At 47.2% G+C, this 16,559-nt stretch overlaps 1 protein-coding gene across 5 annotated transcripts in view; it reads right to left on the bottom strand.

The window, feature by feature from the left end:
* The window catches only part of LRRC3B (leucine rich repeat containing 3B), a 91,263-nt gene extending 76,354 nt beyond the window's left edge, over positions 1–14,909 (bottom strand). For 2 of the 5 annotated variants that reach the window (XM_057315915.1, XM_026496886.4), the window contains exon 1: positions 14,267–14,909. The gene's annotated coding sequence lies outside the window, so the exon portion shown is untranslated. The other 3 variants (XM_057315913.1, XM_057315914.1, XM_026496887.4) reach the window with 3 other exon arrangements.
* Positions 14,910–16,559: the final 1,650 nt, after the last annotated feature.

Raw genomic sequence — 16,559 nt, 5'->3', positions numbered from 1 at the left:
CACTGGCTCTCAGAGAAGACCCAACGCCCCATTGAATGAAGGCAACGCGTCTCTTTCCAAAGAGACTAGTTACTAAGCCAACCACGCTCTTCAGGTCGAATTCTAGCATGTTTGTTAAATAGATCACTGGATAGTGACATTCTGTTCTAACCCCTTCTGTGGGTTTCATCTGTCTGAAAATTGTTCTCATTGTTATTTTCCATGTTGTCAGGCATTGACTCACACCTTGAGACAGAGGGTTTTGACTTGGGGTCCATGGCCCCCATTGAGAGGCCATGACTACAGTGCAGGGGATCCACAACTGCGGGAGGTCTTCTCTACTTTTTTTGCCCCCACCGATCAACAAATGAAATTTGGCATTTTCTTCAATTTTAAAGACAAGCAACAGACTACACTCAGTATCTGTGACATCACCAATAAAAATCACAGCTTTTTTTTTTTATATATGGCAACACAGTTCCGAAATATCATTTATGTATATCACAACTTTAAAGTCATGATAGTTAATTACTCCTGACCATAGCCCCTCCTAATATAGAGAGACAATTATTGGTCAACTTCTCATCTGGTAGTCATTCAGCCACAAAAGGGAAAAGGTGCATCTTCTTACCCAGTGATCCAGACATCTGGGCTGCTTAATAGCTGCCCCTATCTACACTTATTTATTCTTCATGGATAAATAGAAAGAAGTCAACCATTTAAATTATTTGTTATTGTTTTGCAAAACTGAACAGTCTAAATGAGAATGTTGAATTCTTCATAAGTTAGCACTGTCTTTTGAAATATGACAGGTATGTGGGCTATAAGTCTAGACCAGGCAAGTTCAAATATATCTGATGGTGAAGCTAACTACTGAAGTGTGTTATTTAAAGTGATTTTTTTAATAGGGATGACAGATTTGGCAGTGATATAGGTCATGCATAATATTGTAAGTTCAGTGTGACAGATTCTAGGAATCCCTGAGAATCAGTGTTCTGTGGGTATTTTTGTTGTTGTTACAGTTCTTTGTGATCTTATGTACTTTAATTTTTACATTTAAAATATTTTTATATTTAATTTAAACAAACTAAAAATGTTAGTTTTACATTAAAAAAATAAGAAAGAGTACATAGGTTTTACCTGACTTCCAACAGAATACATAGTGAGAAAAATGGCTAAAACCCCCTGAACCAGGCATTGCATTGCTAAGGACCCTGAACATCCATGTGTATTTACTAGAAACACCTGCTATAGGTGGAATCCACAAATGTTACCTGGCATTGGTCACAGTCAATGTTCACCCCCCCCACTCCACCCACACTGAGGAGAAAGAAGGTTTCTCTGTATTAGTCTCTACTGTTATCAGCACCAAAAAAAGGTAAAGCAGACAAAAAAAAAAAAAAAAAAAACCACGACTTTTTAAAAAGAATTAAAGGTGCACAATTTCACCTATTAAAACCCTAGAAGCTGATGATGAGTGAGAGGTTCTGGAGCTTGGGAAGTGAACTTCTTAGTGACTAAATAAATTACCATTAATTTTTCTAGAAACCAGTTGGCTCTTCCACCTGCAATATGCAAAGTGAATTAAAATCTTGCCTGTTATTACTGAATCCATTTCCCTCAGTTAAGTAAAATATGAATGTATATTTGGAAGCACTGCAACACCTTCCAATTTAAAAGAAAGCAATGTGGGGCTTATAGGGTAAAATCAGGCGAGGCAGAAGAAAGCGACGCAAGTTGAAGACCCATATTTCTCAGCACTGTTGTCCCAACATTTAGAAACAACCCTGGCATAAAAACAATGCTGTCACTTTTGGAAATTTTGTTCTTTTTTTTTTTTTTTTTTCAACACCAAAAGCCAGCTTCAGCCCACAATTTAATATTGTCAATACATTTTCTTCATTACACAACTGGCCCACCAACTGTTACCTAAGCACTTCACTCTTCAAATCCCACACCCACACATTCTGAACTCGTCTGCACCCAGATATGAATAAAGATGAATAGCATCTTGAGGAAATAGCTTCTCCATTCTCAAATGGCAAAAGCCATGGAGCAAACACCTCACCGCATCGGAGGGATTTCTCAGAGGAACGAGAAAAAAACCCTAAAGACACCATTTTGTCAGGAAAATCACATCCTTCCATGGCAACTTGCCCACTGGGGATTTGAAATCCAAAGGGACCTCAGAAGTCCTTTCCAATATTGAGGTTCTGTGCCTTTCTAATAAAGAAATGACTTTTCTCTTTTACTAACTTTTAGGTAATTAGGTTTTGGTTGGTCAGCAGCCTAACTCGGCATCTGTTTATGGAGAATGGTTCTAGGAGACCTTGATGAAATTGCAAATGCTTGGAAATAGTCGCTTGCTTGCACGCTGGGTAAACAGGAAAGCATGCTGACCGTATTTATTTTACTATCGTTATGTCTCCATGGGGTGGGCTAGTAAAAAAGTGCAAGCTGTTAACAGCTTGGTATATACATACACACACACCCCCCACCCAGTATACTCTACAAGAATTTATTTTTCCTTCATCTCAAACCATGACTGCAGAAAATCCCCAATACTCGAATGAATTTTTTTCCAAATGTTTGTTTCTAAATTGGATGTTTGTCACTCCCTTCATTAGTGTTCCTTCCTTTGACACGTTGTTAATGAATGCCTACTATGTGCCTGGCTGGTGGCGAACATCACATACAGTGGTATAAACCCAGACATGTCTTTGCTCAAGAAATGTTTCACAGGGTGGCTAGGAGGCCAGCCTAACTTATACTAACCTCCCGTATTAGTCATCTCGGGCTGCGGTAAAAAATACCACAGCCAAGGGGACAGCATGGCCAATGTCTTGTGAGGGAGCTCCCCTTGGGTTGTAGATGGCCTTGATCTCGCTGTATCCTCACAAAACTGTTCCTCAGTGGGTGTGGCTGGCAAGAGAGGAGGCAACCTCTCTGGTATCTCTTCTTATAAGGGCACTAATCCCACGATGAGGGGCCCACCCTCATGACCTCACCTAAAACTAATTACCTCTCAAACACAGTCACATTAGGGGTTAGGGCCTCAAGACGTCTTAAATATCAAATGTGCTATGTCACCTATAATGTTAATTCAGTAGACTTAACTGTTTCAAATGCATCTCAGAAGAGTAGGACTCTGGCTCCTCTGTGATTTGGCTGCCGCAGTGGTTAGGGCTGAGGGCCCAGACGTCAACAGATGAGAGCTAGAGCGGGACCAGGCACCTCAGTCCTGAGGACCCAGGTGGTTTGGGGTTTAGAGGAGAGTAAAATAAACTCAGGTCAGCATCTAAAGCGGAAATCGTAAGATCTCTGCGCTGAGGTCAAAATCCGGAAATGATATGCTTTTAAAAACCAGGTGTCTTCAAGGCTTGCCTGCCTCTTTGAAGCTTCTCATGATCGAGTTCAATCAGGTAATACAGCAAAACAAAGAAAAATAACACAAAATCAGAATGATAGCAAGATTCAATGTATTATACTAGGACTGAGGTTTTCACAGAGCTGCAACTACAGAGCACTTCTAACCAGGCCTGAGGAAGCAGGCTTGCTGCATACTCACCCCTCTGCTATGGGAAAGCCAACATCCACCCAGCCCGGCCTCTCAACTAGAAATGCTTTGACTCTTCCAGAGTTCAATCACTTCCTTAAAAGCCCATATGATCAAAGCCAGCCTGGAATGGACAGGGATCAAAGAGGAGAAATCCCAGAAATCCAAGTGCAGGATTTGACTCTGCCTAAAACTTCGTGCAGCTGACTTCCTTTCAGACAATCCTCCACCACCTCAAAGAGACAGTCAGCACACATCACAGAGGTTGAGTGGCCTTTCCCCGTGGTCCTGAATCCACGCAGAGGCAACCAATAACTTTGAGCTGGATCTCTGCCATACAGACTTCCAAAATGGAACGTCAAGCTCCTCATGTTTTTCACTGAACGAAGGGGAAAAAACACTCCTACATTTCTCTTCCCCCATCTAGTGTCAAAATTGAAAAGGCAGGTAAGGACATTCAGGTATCTTTGGGTGGCTGAACCCACGCTTAGGGCTGTGCTGAATGTGTGGCTCTCCCACAGCACATGGTGTCTGGGAATAATTCTAACGCACGTCTGGTTCTTTGCAGGGGCTTTTATCTCCATAGTCCAAAAGGATCCTCACAGCAAGTTACGCAGGATGAGAAATATGATAGCCAGTTGGGAGAAACCCAGGGCTCAGAGAGTTGAATGGGCTCTCACCTTTGGTCACACAGCAAACGGCAGAATCCTATTCAAAATCAGTAATTCCAAGGGCAAATGTTGTCACCGTCACACAAGCTTGGGAACTAGAACTCCATTCTTCTGTGGAAGGCTGGATACAGCTTGCAGATGTGTTCTGTGTTTTGTGCTGTTCTGTCTTTAATTGAATTAGTTCAACCATTAAACATCAGGAGCTTTCACATAAAAATCTGGATTTCTGGCTTTTTTGGGAAAATCAAAGCTCAGATCCATGCGCACACAGGCAACAGAAGAGTGGAGCTAAAAGGAGACTGAGGCTCACTTCCCTGCGGATAACCCATAACCCAAACCTGATCAAAGACTCCCTCTGCCTCCATGGGCTCATGCTCCCTACTCAAGACCATAGCAGGTCGTGCTGTTCCCTGCTTCCATGCCTGTGCTCACGTGACTTCCCTCCTCTGGGATGCCTCTGTCTTGCCGGTTTGGTAGGCGTGTGTGAGCAGTCTTTCAGGATTCAGGTCAAAGGCCCCTGGCTCCCTGAAGTCAATTCTTCGTATCCCTGGAAGAACTAACAGGCCTTTGTCCAGGGCTCTCGAATATTTTCTTGCGTTTATTTTATCGAACCTATTTTCCTATGTGCATATTCAGTATTGGGCACAGAGTAGGCAATGAACAAGGTTTTGATCATTACTAAAAACAAAGAAGTAGTATCATCATGTGCCAGATACTGTTCCGAGCACCTTATACACAGGAACTCATTTAAGCTTCACAACATTTCACACAGAGGAAATGGGGGCCTATGAAAGGTTAAGACATTTTCTCGGGAGTCACTCATCTTGCTATTAAGTTGCAGATGGGGAATTAGAACCGAGTCTGGCTACCTCCGGATAGAGGGGTGGATGGACAGACAGAAGGAAGGGAGAGACAGAAGGAAGGAAAGAGAGAGGGAAGGAGGGAGAGCCAGGCAGGTGAACTGTCAGGAAGAGGGAATGGCACGTTCGGTGGCAGGAACTGCAGGGCTGTCAGTGGGGGCGGGGGCAGCTGTGTGTGCTGGTAAATTTTAACAACAGATTCCCTGGGAATAAAAGCCCTGCTTTGTAGTCTCTGTGCGTTTCTGTGGTGTCAATGATCCTACCAGAGGGGATTTCGAGGTACCAACATGATATCACTGAATGCAGAGTTGGAAAGAGGAAATGTGACCAGTTGGCCGTACTCCCCGGACTAACTCCTCAGCTGGAACACAGGAGGGCACAGGACGTGCCCAGGAAAGTGACCGAGGAAGAGACAGGCAGGACCAGGTGAGGAAGGAGCCATTAAACCATACTAAGGATGTAACTTCCTAGACGCAACAAGGAGTAACTTGCAAGTTTTTAGCAGGAAATGACACATCAATGGTTATGAAGATGGGTACACAGTCAAAACTTCATCTCCATCATCTGTCCTACAACTTTCCTGGGTGACAGTTATGGCTGCAAGGAAACTTATCGATGATTCTATGCTTTCCTTACTCTATGCCTTTACCCATCAGCAAAACTTCCCTCTACCACTACCCCTGACAACCACCACCATCGGGGCTCTTGGAAGTGCTCCGGGTGTGAACAGACTCTCAGGACTGTAGAGTGTCTACTTCTCACTCTTGGTTCTGTGGCATGTCAGGGCCAGAAGGCCTAAGCGAAGTGAGCTTGAACCAGCTGAACAGGAAAGCCATCATAGGGAGTATAAATAAAACAATGCCAGCTGCACCCTTGACATTGTAGACCACAGAGCTGGCAGGGGCTCTAGAAAGCTTTGAGTTTACTTGGTCAGTAGAGCAGAGGGCAGTCAACTCAACCAGCCCAAAGACATTAAGCTGGTTAAGGTCAAAGCTAGAAGCAGAATAAGGTTGCCTGGTTTCCAAATACTCTACCTGCGTATAAAGAGGATGTTTTCTGCCACGTAGTCTCCCCCTGCAGAGTCAAAGGTTTTCTTGGCAGAGCTTTTTCTACTGAGCCTGTTCTACTTCACCAAATAGAACAGGGAGAAACATGGTGATCTCCAAGATCAGTGACATCCTGTCACCTTCTCCCTATGCAGGACAATAGGAGCTCTCTGTTTAGAAAACACTCTATGACCACAGTCCCCTCTCTATCACTCAGGCCTTATTATCCAGCTTAAGAATTCTCCAGATCTGGACCTTTTCCCATGGGTCTCCATCCACCTGCCTGCACGGAGGCCATTTCCTGATAACCAGGAAGTGGGCAGGGAAAGGAAGTGAACCTTTCAAAGCCATTGTGGCAGCTCTGCTTTGGGGAAAGAAAAAAAAATCATTAGAGGGGGAACTAAATACTTTCAGCTGAAATGCAATGCAATCTGATAATTCAACCTCACTTCAGGTGAAACTAGCCAAGGCTACGGGGCACAGAGCCAAGGTGGCCACTGGGAACTGAAATACAGGCCAATATTCATCTCTCCAGGAGGCAGAGGCTGCTGCTGCTCCAAGGAAGCCCGTCTTCTAAGGCATCCCGTAGCCTGCCTATGCCCCTGATCTATGACTCTCTTTTGCTAATGGTGTTTTTTATTTGCCAATGCCCATCAGTATCTACCACCAAATCCCTGGGAATAGGGCAGGTAAAGCCAGTTCCTTGGGCCAGAAAAGTGAAAACTGGTCCAGAGAGAGAGATCCCAGAGAGATAAAAGCAGCTAGGAGGACCCTGGTACAATTTGCCCACGCCTGTTCCAATGCACACCTACAGTGTCAGTTGCAGATACTGAAGTATATGGGTTTGGGGTTCTTGGGGTCACAGACGTTTGGGCATCTATCCATAGAATTCAAGTGAGCCACACACTTGAATGGGGAAAAAGTCGCAACTGTGTTTACTAACATTGAAGTACAATTTAGTATTTCATTCCATCATAAGTGCCGGCTGCAAACCTGACATGTAGTAGCGGAACCAGCGATTTTGCCACTGATACAAATCAGATATTTTCATATCAGAACTCAGCTGTTGCAGTGATCTTGAAGCAGCATTGCTGCTGATCCCTACTCAGGAGAGATGGTAGCCATCCGTCCCACCAATAGATCTCGTTGTTACACACAGTAGCAGGTCACAGTGGTGTGTGTGTGTGTGTGTGTGTGTGTAGTGTTATAATCATCTGCATTGCATTTTAAGCATTTAAACACATCATTCTGGGGTCCCTACGCTTGGCAGACTGCCAAAGTGCTGCAAGGCATCAATGAGATGAAGAGCCCTTGGCCAGGCGACTGAGGAGCCACATTAACAAGGGACAGGGAGTGTGAGTATGAGACCACGCCCTCTGGCGGAGCGGCTAGCCTGCCTGCCTTTGTGTTGACCTAGACCTGGAGGAATTATTTGGGTACATTATTGCTTCCTTGTACACTTCTTGAGCTCTTTATCATTCCCATTCCCTCTCTTTAGCGTCTGATTTCTATGCCTTTTTCATCTTATCCTTCAGGTCTGGCTCACTACCAAATCTTATTTAGTCTTTCTGTACTAATGGCTGGGTTCTCGTCCTTCAGGTGGTCTGTTTTCCCTCTTGGCCTGCCTCCCTTACCCCCTTTCTCTCCTCCCCCAGCCTCCACTGCAGCTCAGTTACCTCTCTCCTGACCTGGCTGGCTATCAGTCATCCCTCCTTTTTGGGTTTTGCAGTGCACGCTCTGGGCACCAAGAGTCTACACTATACCTTGCATTAGGGAAGGGAGGTAACTTTGTCTACAGGATGTGTTTCTAAAAGGCAACCAAAAAACAGACTGACTACCTGGACAAATGACAACAAAACATTCCATAGTAGGAGGGTACCTACCTTTGCCAACCCAAGCTTAAATATAATTTGTAGGAGGATGCAACACATTCCTGCCTGATAATCCCTGATGACCAGATGCCTAGGGAAGGTCAGCAGACTGGACCAGGAGTCTTCTCAGTGCGTAAATCCCCAGTATACTGCTTAGTCACTGCTAACAGGGTGAGCCCTCTGTAAGCAGGCCTAGACCAGCAGCGCTTTTCTAAATCAGAAGTGATGAGGTTAGACTAGAGGAAAAGCCAGTGTGACTTCATGACCTTTGTGCTTTAGCTTTGGACAAACATACAAGTGCACTGTACCTCCTCCCTGCCCTCACCAGGGGAAATATCTGTCCTGAAACAGCCAACTCACCCGGCAAGGTATGGAATACTCACATGCAGACTGAAAATTATATCAATAGCCTAAAAAAGAAAGGAAGGAAGAAAGAAAAAAAAAAAAAAAGGAAAGAAATAAAGAAAAGAGAAACAAAAAACCTAATCTGCATTTGAAAATATACTTCGTTTTGTCACATATTGTCATATGGCTCACAATATTTTATTTTTTTATATTTGTTTCTATTATATTTCTAAGACAAGGCATGAATCTTTAAAAAAACACTGAAAGTGTAGTGACACTTCCATTGGACAGTTGCTAACATAAAAATCAGCTCAGAGAACTTAGGATAAATTGAAACCACAAATTTTGTACACTTAGCTGATCTGTTCTTTGATCCTCTTAAAGAAAAAAAATCTATTTTTATCAAGATGGTTCTTTTGCAATATTTGTTCGTTTATTTTAAATGAATTATATCACCCTTACGATGAACTCATCCCTTTTGAGAAAATCGTATGTTCCAAGCTGCTTAGCTCTTGAGAAGATTGCAGACTTCATTCTCACATACAATGGCCATTTCATAGGTCATGTTGCAATGTATTAATTCACTAGCTTTTTAGGAACCATGTATAGCTATATACAAGTATGACAGATGTAAGAGCTTCCCTCATGGTTCCCAACCACTTGTAGAATAAAGCTCGTCGAAGTCACCATCTTTATTGATTATATGGAATATTCAAACTTAAATATAAATTAAGATATTATATATTTATTTAAAATAAAATCCATGAGAGTAAAGCTTCTCAGGTTCTACTTAGTGCTCCTTTTTTTGTCCCCTGCCAACGTCTTTTTCAAACTCCACAGAAACTTATTATGTGGCTTCTCTTGTTACTAAAAGTAGGTCAAGTTCAGATGCTCCGGTCCTTGATTATGTTTTTATTTTCAAGTATCTAACCCAAACTGAGAGTTTGCATGCAATGTATTACATAAATGAGTTTATTCATTGTGTTCTGAATAAAAGGGCTTTGTTTTTTTCAGAACCTTTCCCCCAGAACATGTTGTTTAACAATAATTGTTATTCTGCCAAGAAACTGATATCAATGTATGATTTAAGATAAATACATGCAAAAGGAAGTGTCCCAGCAGAAGTGCTGTGTGGGCCCTTTAGCCCTCCACCACACAGGAGCCACAGCAAACTAGGTAGAGAGGATGGCTGTCATGCCCAGCTAAACAGGGTGAGGCTCCAGCTAAGCCTCCTTCCAACCCTGAAAAGCTAGGAGCTGGGAACCAGGATGTCTGCCCAGATCAAAAAGGATTCTTCTTCCTGTGGTTCCTAAAAGGGAGCCCGTTTCCTTTTGGCTTTTGCCATACCTGATTTCAACGTTACATCTTTTTTCCCTCTCACATTGCTATAATCTAACTGAATCAGCATCCCCGCCTTGAGAAGGCTACCCTTCTGGGATAATTTGATTTTTCATGGTTCTCCCTGAAAAATAGGGTAACTAGGCATATTTTTTCTGACTTACATAAGACAATATTCATTTCTAATAAATTCTCTAGAAAGTGAATGCTTCCTTTGAGATAACTGGGGACTCTGGGATTTAGATCAGTCAACCCAACACAGATGGCAAACTGAGGTGGTGGGTAGGTGCGGAAGGGGGAAGAAGAGCATCTCTTAGCACAGGCTGTCCGTGGCCATTCCTGTCATCCCAAAGCCCTTTATCAGCCAAGCCTCCATCGACCCCCACCCCAGGTTCTTGACAGCACTGTTCCCCCACCTCCACCTTATCCTCCTCCACCCCCATTCACTGCCTGAGGGCTTCTGTCCTGGCTTGCCACAGTAGCAGGGATGGAAATCCTATTCCAGGCTACATAAAGGCACCAAGTTTCCACCATCTGTCTGCCTGTAACTCTTACCCCTCATGTGGTTTTGAGAAATAGGCTTTTCCCAGTCCCCCTGTTTACTCCAGCTGACTTTGTCTTGGTTTGTCTCCAGGGGCAAGACATCCTGATACCACAGCTACAGAGAAAAGACAGGGGATGTTCTTAGAAACCAGAATTCTGCCCTACAAGAATGCCTAGGGGTATATGGAGTCCCTACGTTGCTGGAGAAGGTCCCTCTGTTATAGGGGCTCAGTGGGTGAGAGAGTGGCAAAGGACTATTTTTCCCCTTTCTGAGCCCCAAGTATAGCCATTAAAAAGATACTGTTTTGCCTCAGATTTGCATCAGCCTGAGGTTTGACCCAAGGGTCAGAAATCCAGAAGAAATAATACCGAATCATTTCATTGTATTCAAGAGGATTTCTCTTATTTTCCCAAATACTTGGGCATGAGGCCAGACAGAGCTATTCAAGTTGACAAAAAGACTGCTAAAATGATTGAAAATACCTTTAGTTTTATTTAGAGTCATCTAAAGGTTTGCATGGTTAGTTAGATTCTGTTGATCTGAAGGTGTATAAGTATTAGGTTGCAATTTTTTGCAAATGAGGCACATTTGTGATGGTTTATCCATTATACGTAGCTACTTTTCCTGGTTATGCTGATTGAGGCATTTATGAAACACAGAAAAGTGAACTTTTTTTTAATAAATAAGTTTCTCCATAATTAATTTGGAGAAGCTGAAAAACAACAGCAGGGGACGTAATCTATTTAGGCATCAACACAGTTTATTTTGACCAAGAATCCGAAGACAATGCTTCCAGTACTAGTTATGCTAGGAACACAATGAGTAGCCTTGAGCACATCACCCAATCTCCTCCCTGCCTCTGGATTGGGAGCAATGCTATCTGAGGTCCCTTTAGCTCTAATATTCTGCGATTCAATCACAAGAAAGGGACTCATTTGCAAAAAACAGTTTCTACAGTTTGTGACTATAGAATTTCTGTGCACCTTTGAATTTCCCCCTTGCCATTTCTCCTCATATTTAAAAAGGGAATGTCTACCAAAAGGTCCAGAAAAGAAGTTCATTGCCAGCTGCCAATTCCCTAAATTTACTTCCAGTACCAGGATCTCATCTTACCAAGATGCACCTCGACAGACTCCGAGAGGGGCGATATGCAACCTCAGTTTCCCTAGTGCCATAGGCAAGAACAGGCACTTATATCGTATGCCCCTGGAGTTTGGAGTAAAAGGCTGGGGCCCTCACCCATACTTCCTCATGGACAATAGGTCTTTAGTACCAAATAGGGCTGAGAGCTTGGAGCACATCCAGTGTTCCCTCCCCACAAGAGCTAACCAGCTTCACCGCTTACTGGCCAGATGACAAGGAGAGCAAATAACTTAATTTCTCCATGGCTTAGTTTTCTCATCCATAAAACGGGGAAAAACAACTTTACCGTCCAGGGTTGTTGTGAGGACTAAAACTAAAACAGTTTACGCAAAATATCAAGAACAGTGCCTGGCACAGAGTACGAGCTCAATAAATCCTGGCGCTGATTATTATTACTACCTGTCTCCCCAGGATAGCTCAGCAGCCGCGGAGGGGGCGGCGAGAGACACTTTGGAGTGGATTTAAAGTCTTCCTTCAAGAGTTACATGAAGGACATGTTCCAACCTGTTTCTAGAGCAAAGGGAAGTGGCCTGAGCACAAACCCAGGTAATAAGCATCTGGAAAGAAATGGGCCCTGGGGTGTCGGAAGCTAACGCGCCCGGGGTGCCGGACTTCATTCTGGGATCCTACCTCTGGTGTCCAGGTAATTCGGCCGAAGCCAATGCTCTATCCCCCGCGATGCCCGGCCTGTGAGGGTGTGGCCTTTGTGCTCAGGAGCTGCACCCGGAGTCTGTGCTGAGGGAATCCCCGTTCCCGCTCCTTGGGGCTCTGAAGCTTGCAGCCCGGAGACTGGGAGCTCGCTGCTCCCGGGGCGCCCCAGGATGGGAGTGACCGACCTCAGGATTCCTCCGCGGAGCCCTGACCAGTCGACGTCTCTTCCGGAAGGGTCTAGCCAAGGCGTGGGGCCCAGAAAAGGGGACTGCGCTGAGCTCTGCTCTCTCCCCGCTGGTTACGGGAGAGCAGCAGACTTACACAGGTCAACCGCAGAGATGGCTGTGCCCCTAAAAGCCTGCACGTGGGAGGCCTGAGCAGGCAGGGCCAGAGGGTTTGAAACAGCTCCAGAACCCACGCAACCTGCAAATTCTTCTATGGGCCAGGAGGAACCAGGAACAGGACTCTCAGCCGAAGGCGCTGCTTGGAGAGGGGCGTGCACCTCCTCAGAGAGAGAAGGGTTAAAAGAGGGTCTTCCAGGCCTTTGGTAGCCCAGTGTGTTCCCCAGCTGGACAAACGGAGCCCGGGGGCTGCCCGTTCTTTGCCACAGCAGTCTAGGTCCCCTCCCGCAGATGGTCTTCCATTCCAGATTGCCGGGGTGCAGAGGAGGAAAGAGCCTCGCCTTCCCGCATCCACCAAAGCGGCTGGAACAACCAGAAGGATCTACCTAGGGGCCCAAACGTGGACAGACCCATCTCTGCCCGGGGGCCCGGGCCCGGAAGCTAAGTCTCCCCTCACCTGATGCCCACACCCCCTCGCCTGCCCCGCACGCCCTCCAGCTCTGCGCTCTGGAGCCTGCGGGAGCAGCGTGGGGCTCCCCCACTCCTTCGCTCCGCCCAGGTGCAATTTGCAGAGGGGCGGGGGGGGGGGGAGGTGGCTCCCACTGCAGCCTCCGCCCGTGCGCTCTCCACCAACCGGTTCGAACCCCTGTCTACTCGCCAGGCGCTGGGGACTCCCCCCTACCCCCCACACACGCCTCCCCTGGGGGCCAGGAATCCCCTTCCCACCCTGCTGCTGTGCAGACCTCTTTGACTCCGAGCGCGGGGCAGGGACGGTGGGCGTGGGTCTACCAACCCGGCTGCAGAGGTGGAAGGGTGTATAAGTGGGTGCCGGAGAAGGGAGGGGACTACGGTCCTCTTAGAGCCAGGAAAGGCATCCCTGGTCCATGATCCGACCACTCAGTCACCGCCTAAGATGCCAACGCATTCAGAATCTCGCCAGGAGGTTTGTTTCTCCTGGAGGGGAAGACCGCCCCATCCCAGGCACCCAGAAGCCTGCCTTCCCAAGTCCCCCTCGGGCTCTGGCATTCCTGGTCTCCATTCTGCCTCCCTGCGCCTCCCCAGGTGCCCAGCCCCTCCCCCATCTGTATTTACACACCCGGGCCAGAGCCCTCCGGGCTCAAATCCCTTTTCCTCTACGTCAGGTGACGGCTCGGGGCTGGCCCCTTGCCCACTTTAAAAGCAGAGCCCTTTGGAACACTTTCAACCAGATCTATCCCCGACCTTCGGTTTCCTCGTCCACCCCTCCAGCAACATTTCCCTCCCCAAATGACTTACTTCACCCACCCGGATCTGCACTTGCAGTTCCCGCGGCACAGAGCCGCAAGCCACTCCAAGGGTTTCATTACCGAGTTGGGGGTGGCATTCGCAGGGATGGACCGGCTCCCGCCGCGCTAGACAGAGCCCCAGCGATAGCCGCAGCCTTCCCCCCTACGTCCCACCCCTATTTCATTATCTCTGCTCCTATCCAACCCCCACAGGCAGGATGAGCACTGCTGGGTCCCAAACCCTCGCCTCTCTAGCGGGAGCTGCAGGGAGTGAAAAGTCGACTAGCAAGAACACCGAGAGAGAAATGGGCAGATGCAAACGTCAGGGGGTGGTAGTGGGGGAGGACTGGGGGAAGGGCGCACGCGAGAACTAGACGTGCAACTTGCATGGCACGGGGTGAGCACCGCGCAGGGAGGGGGGCACAAAAGTTTGCAGACTATTGCACGGCAGCCGGCTGCACGCAAACAGAGGGGTCGACTCCCCCTCGCCAGGAGGGGTCTCTTCCAGGGTTGGCGCCAAGGGGCCGGGGGATTTGGACATATCTCTGACCTGGGGTGATAGTTCCCCTCTACTTGTTACGGAAGGGACGGCCTAGGCACGCCGGCAGAGGGACGACACCGCGCTTTGCGAAAAGCAACAGGCGGCTGCACCTTACCTTGCGCCAGTCCCGGGCCGGGGTGGCTGCTCCATCCTCGTGGCGCAGGGAGGAGGCGTTGGATGCGTCTGCCTGGGGGTGTGCGCTGCCAGAACTGCAGCGGCTGCTCTTCCCACCCCGCTGCTAGCCCGGCTGCCCACCCCGAACCCGGCCGGCCGAGAGGGCTCGTTCCGGGTCGCGGCGGCGGCGTTAGTGCGCGGCGACTGGAGCGCGGGACGCGGGCAGTGCGTGGCTCGCTGGCGTCCTCCGGCGCCTCCGCCGAGCGAGGGTGCGGCCCCGGCCCGGCAGCCGTGCAGAGCACCGCTGGGCTCCCGCTTCTGCGGCGGCTGCTGCAGACCCTGCGCCCGGCCCCGGAGCCTCGCAGGAGGAGGAGACAAAGACGCGAGGGAGGCGAAGCGCCGCTCGCCCAGATGCGATCGTCTCAGTCACTAGAGGGGAATCGCCTCCAAACCCGGGGCTGGGGATAAGGGAGGAAGGGCGAGGAGGCAGGGGACTGGAAAAGCAGCAGGGAATGAACGTGACAGTCGGAGCCCTGCCGCCGCCTCGCCCGCGCTGCCCTGTCGCCTCCCGGGTGGAGGGTCCGGAATGGAGAGAGAGGGCGGGCGCTGAGCGTTTGCTGCTGGAGGAGAAGAGCTGAGGTGGGAGTACTGGCTCCCTCCGCCTCCCTTGCCTTCCTTCCTCGAACCCCCCCTTCCCCCTCCTGGCCCCGCCGGTGCATAGCTCCACTCTCAGGAAGCTATGGCCCCATTCTTTCTGCTGTTTTTCCAACTACTGAGATCAGAGCTGAATAAAACTGCCAGAAGAAGCATAACGTGGTGATGGGTTGATTGTCCTCTAATGGGGAAAAGGCGGATGCTTAAAATCTATTTGACAAATGATTCCCTACTGGGTGCCAAGCACTGTACTAGGCTGTTCTGGGGTAAGATGAATAAAGTGAGATATCCTCCCGAAGGCTCTATGACCTAATATCAGAATGATCCCCTGCAGTTCCTGAAGCCCAAAGTTTTGGGAATGAGTCGTGGCCCCTGATTCCCACCCCCAACCAGTCCAGTTTCCCAAAGCAGAAGGTGTTAGGAGAATTGAATTTGCCTTCCCATTGCAGGGATGACTTTGAACATACAGCCAAAATGGAGTGTATAGTGCATATAGACCCTAAGAAAGTATGTGTGTGTGTGTGTGTGTGTGCGCGCGTGTGTGTGTGCACGTGTTTGTTAAGATTAAAGCAAATTACTAATTTTAGCAGTTCTTATGTCATGATTTAAATAATTCATCAGATCTGCACCTAAATAAATAAATAAAACAAACAAGCAATTTGGGCCAGATCAACCGGTCTTCCACATCTACAAATGCCAGCTTCTTTGACAGCCCTTTTCTACAGCCCTAACCCCTTACTCTAGACAGAATTACCTCTCCTCTTCTCTTTGATGTCACGGTCATGTGTGCCAATCACTTGCAGAATTCACATACTTACAGATTTTTTATAGACTTCCATTGCTTTACTCACCTGTATTACCTCCTTCTTTCTCCTTTTTTAGGATTTCGCTGCAACACCCAGCCTTGTTTTGTGGCTAATGGATACTCAAGGAAAGCTTAACCAGTTGAAGGTCGTTTTCTCCTTTAAACCACAGCTAAATCCCAGTGTCTCCAGAATTAAAGGAACTTGGGTGATGAAATTTTTAAGTTTGGGGCAGGGGAGGACACAGAGAGTTCTACTCTCAGCTCCCTTTACCTAGAAATGTAAAACTATGTCATTCATTTGTATTTCTAGATAATTTTCTTCTCCCACTGACAAGCCCACCAATTCTGCTGAATTCCCAGAGGCAAGGGAAACCAAGCTGTTGGACAACTGCATAGAGCAATCCGCTGCCAACACCTAGAACAAACCCATTCCAGGTGGAGAATGACCAAAACCTCTTTAATCATTTCAAGACCTGTGTCCAGTATGTTGAAAGCCTGTCAATGTTTCCCCACTTCCAATGAGGCTGTCCTTGTGAATGCATTTTAGAATAGTTTGAACAGCATTTCATTGCCAAGAGGTAAAAAATGTGCTGTGGAGTTTAGGGATATTTAAAATTGTTCTTTATTTTCCATGCCCACTTCCTGAGCATCGTAGGGTGGATACCCTAGATCGGGATGCTGTATGGAAAGGGTCCAAAATGTGTAGGAGATTCGAGAAAACGACTGCGAAGATATCTTCTGTTTCTAAGATGATACTGTGATTGGAAAGGTTGTGTTCTTTGTGGTTTAAGTTTTTCTTATTAATTTTGTTTTTTTTTTTTTTAAGTGAAGTTTT

This window comes from Ursus arctos, unplaced genomic scaffold (assembly GCF_023065955.2).
Source record: "Ursus arctos isolate Adak ecotype North America unplaced genomic scaffold, UrsArc2.0 scaffold_20, whole genome shotgun sequence".
In the NCBI taxonomy this organism is placed as follows: domain Eukaryota; kingdom Metazoa; phylum Chordata; class Mammalia; order Carnivora; family Ursidae; genus Ursus; species Ursus arctos.
The sequence above is the reverse complement of the archived record's forward strand: the minus strand, read 5'-3'. Positions and strand labels throughout refer to the sequence as shown.